Raw genomic sequence first — 6,402 nt, 5'->3', positions numbered from 1 at the left:
GATAGAAGCTGAAGCTTTGGTTCAGGTAAGAGACAAAGAGATAGTCTCATTTATTAAACGCAATATCTTGACCAGGTTCGAGATCCCTATAGAAATCATATGTGACAAAGAATCCTAGTTCATAAGCAAAAGGACAAGGGATTTTTGCACGAGTTGAGGAATCGAAATGATAATGTCCATTCCTGGTCACCCTCAAGCTAACAGTCAAGTAGAATCTAGCAACAAAATCATAGTCAATAACTTGAAGAAATGTTAGAAAAAAATGGAAAATGGGCAGAAGAACTTCCTTTCGTCCTATAGGCAGATAGGACCACTTTGAAAGTAACCACATGCCAAACCCCATATTCCTTGGTGTTGGGATCAGAAACAATGATCCATGCTGAAGTAGTGATCCGACAGCAATATACCTACTTGAAAATCAAGAAAACAACGACAAGATCCTAGCCCGGGATCTTGATACTATTGATGAACTGATGGATCTTGCCGAGATCCGCATCATTGATCGTCAACAGAGAATTACCAAGGCATAGAACAAGAATATAAAAGACAGAAGATTCTAGATAGGAGACTTGGTATTAAGGAAAACATTCCAAGACACTGAGGATCCTAGTGTAGGTAAACTGGCACCTAAGTGGGAATGACCATATCTCATAGATGTTGAAGCAGGAAAGGGTGCATACTGGTTAGCTACTCTTGGTGGGAGTATCTTTCTAGGATCCTTGAATTCTATACATCTTAAAGCATATCGTATGTAAGTAAGATCAGTCACTCTTAAACAAACTCAAGGTGCATGTATTCTTTACCCTAAGTATTGTTATTATTTAATCTTCTTGAATGCATTACTAACTTAAGCATCAGAGGGGCGTTAGCTAGACTAACACCACCCCTAGATAATGTTTGATGTGCGCTGGCAGTCAAGGATCCTAACACACAAGGATCTTGACACATGAAGATCCAAGGATCATGATATACAAGGATCTTGACATTTGACGAACTTGACACAAAAGACTCCTCTCGCTACAATGTTCTATGATTCTTAACGATTGCAATACACAAGTATCCTAGTAACTAAGAATAGAGAATGATAATCTCACCTATGAATAAGAGTACTTAATCCCTTTAAGGTTTAAAGAGTTAATTACCTATTTCATACGAGTTAAGGTTTCTACACCTCACTTGGACACACGTTATCTAACTATCAGATGTGAATAAGGGTATCATTTCACGCTGTAGTGACTTGGAAACCCTCTTATTTCTAAACATATGTTAAGATCCTAAAGTCAAAATATAAGGTTTATAACGTTGACATGTTATATCAAGTTGGGATCTTCCCCAATGATTCCTAAGGATTATAACATTGACATGTGATCTCAAGTTGGGATCTTCCCCAGATGATTCCTAAGGTTTATAAACTTGACATGTTATCTCATGTTGGGATCTTGCCCAAATGCTTCCTAAGGTTTATAACATTGACATGTTATCTCAAGTTGGGATCATCCTCAGGAAATACCTAAGGTTTATAACATTTTCGTATTATCACGTAGTTGGGATTTTCACTAGTAATTTACCAAGGCAAGTAACACCAGCATGTTAACTTAAATTGGGATCATCCCTAGATAGTGTGCAAAGCATACAAAATTATCACTATTCTCAGGTACCTTCCGAGTCAAGATCATTTCGAAGTAAAAATCCTTTCCAAAAATCACCAAGATATGGCTAATCGAGGATCCTTACTAATGAACCTCTAAAGTAAGGATCCACTCATAAGAAGTTATCGAAGACACCACGAAACTGAAGAACTTATCGTAAGTTTTTTCTAAGTTCGGATCGATTCCTAGTAAATTCTAAAGTTGATGTTTTAGAATCCCTTCTAAGGAAAAGAACAAGGAAGAGACATGAAGCTTGAGAAAAAACTCGAAGGGCAACAAGCATGTTCTATCCATCCTTGTTTTAAAATTTTGATAAATCTTTAAATTTTTCTAAATAAAGTTTGAGGATCCTAAACTCTTCAGGATCCTAAACACATAATATTTCTTGGTTATCGGATTTCTAAGTATTAAATTGGTACCTTTCTGAAAAACGTTTTTACTTTAAGAATTACTTGATAAATATAATATTTCCTAATTATCAGATTCCTAATGACTTGTAACACCGTAAATTTTAAAACAAAATTTTCATTTATAAAAATCACATATTTTTCATAAAACACTGTTCACAAATCTCCAAATGATAGTTTATCAAATACACATGTTCGTAAATTGTTAAACACAATCCAAGATCCTCAAAATATAAACTCCAACTCGTGTGCACAATCAAGCCGGCGCCTTCCCGTGATCCTGAGAAGTACCTGAAACACATAAAAAAATACCATGGTAAGCACGAAGCTTAGTGAGTTCCACAAATACGACACACATCTCATTAGCCTCTCATGGCTATACTCGAATAAGACCCTCCGGTCAATGTGTCTTAATGAAACCCTCCGGTCCCACAACTCGGGTGGGCCTCCGATCCTAACTCAGTAAGCTCAGAACAATACTCAACATAAATCACAAAGACATAATGCAGGTTATCACAATACTCAATATAAGCACATAAGACCCTCCGATCACACAAAGATTACCACTATAGGTAATTATACTGAGAAGACTCACCTCGTAATCAAGCAAATAAATACCATACACAAATCACCAATCTACCCTCCGCTTAACACGTATGATAATCATCTCTAATTAACACTCCATTGAAGACTCTAAATAAACGAAGGCTATTCTCTCTAGCCTCGTAATCACCTCGTAAGTATAGTGAGAAGACTCACCTTGTAATCAAGCAAATAAATCCCGTACAGGAATCACCTATCTAGCCTTCGCTTAACACATATGATAATCATCTCTAATTAAAAAACCATTCACAACTCTAAATAAACCAAGGCTAAATTCAACACTCGAGTCAACAATCCATGTTGACCTGACACATCGAGTTCATTTATGAGACTCATAGAGTTCCCTTGTTCCTTCATAAAAGTCACAAAAACCAAACCTAACTCGTTGAGTTGTCTCATCAACTTGCCTAGTTACTTATGTCCAGACTCATCGAGGAAAATCCTAGCTGACTTGTCGAGTTGGCTCATCCACTCGGCGAGTCCCTTAAGTCTTCATTCTCATTCAGACATTTTAAGGCATATTCTTTACCCAAAACTCTAGATCTAGCCTCCCTTGGCTAAGATATCACGTAAAGATGCAAGCTTTACGTCCATGCATGTCACTTAGGGCTTCAAATGCCAAAAAAAACTTCCACTTAGCGTCTTAATCTTGAAAGCTCTTCTACTAGCTAGATAAAGTTGGAACCTTTGGACTATAGGGACCTCATAAGGTCCAGATCTGAAGCCTCAATCTCTTGGTAACATCAACACACTCAAAGCCTCAAGGAAATATGGAATAAGCCCTAAAACTCCATAAAATGAGATCTAATCAAACTAATGAGCAAGGTGGAGACTTTTTACCTTCAACAGAAGCTCTAGATGAATAACACCAAATCCAATAGTCTCTTCTCGTTCCTTTCATTAATTCTCCACTCTTCTCTTCAAAAAGTGCACTAAAATGCCCAAAGATTAGCTATCTCTCTCTCTCTCTCTCTCTATCTCTCTCTACTTAATATAGGCGATTAGGGTTTCACACAGGGGAGTAAGGTGGTTGGTGAGGCAGAAATGAGGAATTAAGATCCTTTAAACAGGACCCAACCCCGAAGAATTAGGGTTTCCTATCAATGCGCCAACTCGCCGAGTTGGTTTCTCCGACTCATCGAGTTGGTCATAAAACCTACGTTGTCAATCCGCCTCTACTCGACGAGTTGGGGCGCCAACTCGCCGAGTTGCTCATACAACTCATAAATAAATATAAAAATATTATACATGGGAGTCGGGATGTTATAATTCTCTCCCACTAGAATCAGACTTCCCCCACAAAGTCATGCTCCTGAAACAACTCTGGGTACTACTCGTGCATCTCGGACTCCGGCTCCCAAGTCCACTTTGATCCCCTGCGGTGCTCCCACTGCACCTTAACCAGTCGCACCTTCTTTTTCCTCAGGGTCTTAACTTTTCTATTCAAAATTACTATCGATCTCTCAATGTAATTTAGGCTAGCATCTATCTAAATGTCCTCTAAGGGTACCACTATCGTCTCATCGGCTACACATTTCCTCAACTGGTACATGTGGACGCTGTTATGAATCTGGCTCAACTCTGTAGGTAGCTCCAACTGATAAGCTACCTTCCCCACTCTGGTAGTCACTCGAAAAGGACCAATAAATCTGGGACCCAACTTTCCCCGCTTCCTGAATCGGATCACCCCTTTCGACGGGGATACCTTCAGGAGGAGAAAATCTCCAAACTGGAACTCTAGCTGGGATCGCCACCGATCCGTGTAAATCTTCTGGCAACTCTGGGTTGTTAGTAACCTCTGTCTGACCTACTGAATCTGTTCAGTCGTATTGAGCACTATCTCAGTGCTACCTGTAACGCCCGGGTTTCAGGGCTAAGCATTTTTGACAATGTAATACTGTAGATCAACTATTGTAACTCTTTCTGAAGTAATAAAGATGAAATATTTGACCGTTATGTGAATTATGTGAATTTTTATGCTTATTATGTATTTATAAATATTTAATAAATAAAAGGTAAAAATAAGCGTCAAAATTAAAGTGTGAGATAAGCCCGATATCTTTATATAAAGTTGTAGTGATCAAAACAAGGATTCTGGGGATATAAGGAACGCCGAAATCCGAGTTATAATGAAGAAGTTATGACCCGTCGAAGTTTCGCGACGGAACCGACACGATACCGGGAGGCGTAAATAGTGAATTGACGATAGAGCGAGATTTAGACTTAGCACTCTAAACGAAAGTCATAGAATATGTTAAACTAAGAACATAGATAAAAAGAACGCGCAAATCTGACTTCGTATGAAGAAGTTATGATTTTTCGAAGTTTCGGATTAGCAGTGTACAACCCGAGATTCGAATATTAGAACGAGCGGTTTTTAGCCAACACGACCTAAACGAGAATCGAAGATCTCATTAAGAGTAGCATAATGAGAATAAGATGGGTGAAAACGGACGTCAGATGAAGAAGTTATGAGGATTTAACGGACCAATCCTGTCCCGGCCTGCTAATAATATAGAATTTAAAATCGAGTCAAAATTAGCCGACAGAGTCTAAACGAAAGTTGTAGAGTACGTTCCCACCTTCGCGTGGATATAAAGAACGTCGAAAACAGAGCTCATATGCAAATGTTATGATTTTTAGAAGTCGAGAAGGAAAATTGCGAACTGAGATGACGTGGCCAAATCTCAACCGTTGCTTGCTGACCAAGGCTTCGCTTCGGATCTTGACGCGTCACCCTCGCTATTACGCCCCGCGTAGCTTCGGTCTGATCCTTCCGAGATGAGTGCGAGACAGCTGGCTTCGGCTGGCATCCATATCCGAGGAGTACACCCAGCGTACCCTCGGTACGCCCAGCGTAAATCCAAGGCTTCGCGCCTATAAATAGCTGCGAGGGCCACCTTCATTTTCACACCAAATCCCACTCTCTCTAACTTCTTTCTCTCTCTAGCTTCCCACACCACCCCTAAGCCCTAGGAAAAATACCTAGCACCTAAAGGAAGCCCCGAGGCTCCCGGAGTCCCGAGAAAAAGGAGTCTTTCGGTTTCGAAACGCTGCTCCAATTAAGTTCCGGTTTTCGATAAAATTCGCTGTAAGTGAGCTACGCTTACGCAATTTTTAATATAGCTTTCAAATAATTATAGGGATGTTATTAGGTCCTTAAAATAATTATTTGGGCTATTATTATGAGTTATATTGAGTGTTATTAACGCTTATATAATAATAATAATAGTCAGACTATTAATTTGTTGCGGTTATTGTTAGACTAAACCCTAGTGGTATTGATACTAGGTTTTATCGAAGGGAAATTGTTTTAAGAGTATCGAAGCGCTGTCCAAGTGTTGAATCACCACCTTTCAGGTGAGTGCATAGTTACTTTCAGCTTACACATAGATATGAAGTATTTTATATAAATTACGTGCTATGTGTGCATATTATCTGAATATTTGCTATCTATGTTGGATGAACATTGTTATACATGTTTTCAATGATTTAAACTGTATATGTATTTTATATCTACGAAAATGTTGGGGTAAAACATGGGTAGATGTAATAGGTGATGTGTGATAAAATGATGAGAGGCCTCGATGTTGATGTTGTTGATTCTGTCATCTAGCAGAGTATGGATGACGACCACAGACTCTTCTAGACAGTTCAGTGGAACACTAGTAGGCTCGCAACCTGTAGGTGTTTGTGAACGATGTGTTCACCGGTTTACTCCATCCCCCACATGGTTGCCTTTA

The sequence above is a fragment of the Lactuca sativa genome, chromosome 9 (assembly GCF_002870075.4).
Source record: "Lactuca sativa cultivar Salinas chromosome 9, Lsat_Salinas_v11, whole genome shotgun sequence".
NCBI lineage: Eukaryota > Viridiplantae > Streptophyta > Magnoliopsida > Asterales > Asteraceae > Lactuca > Lactuca sativa.
The sequence above is the reverse complement of the archived record's forward strand: the minus strand, read 5'-3'. Positions refer to the sequence as shown.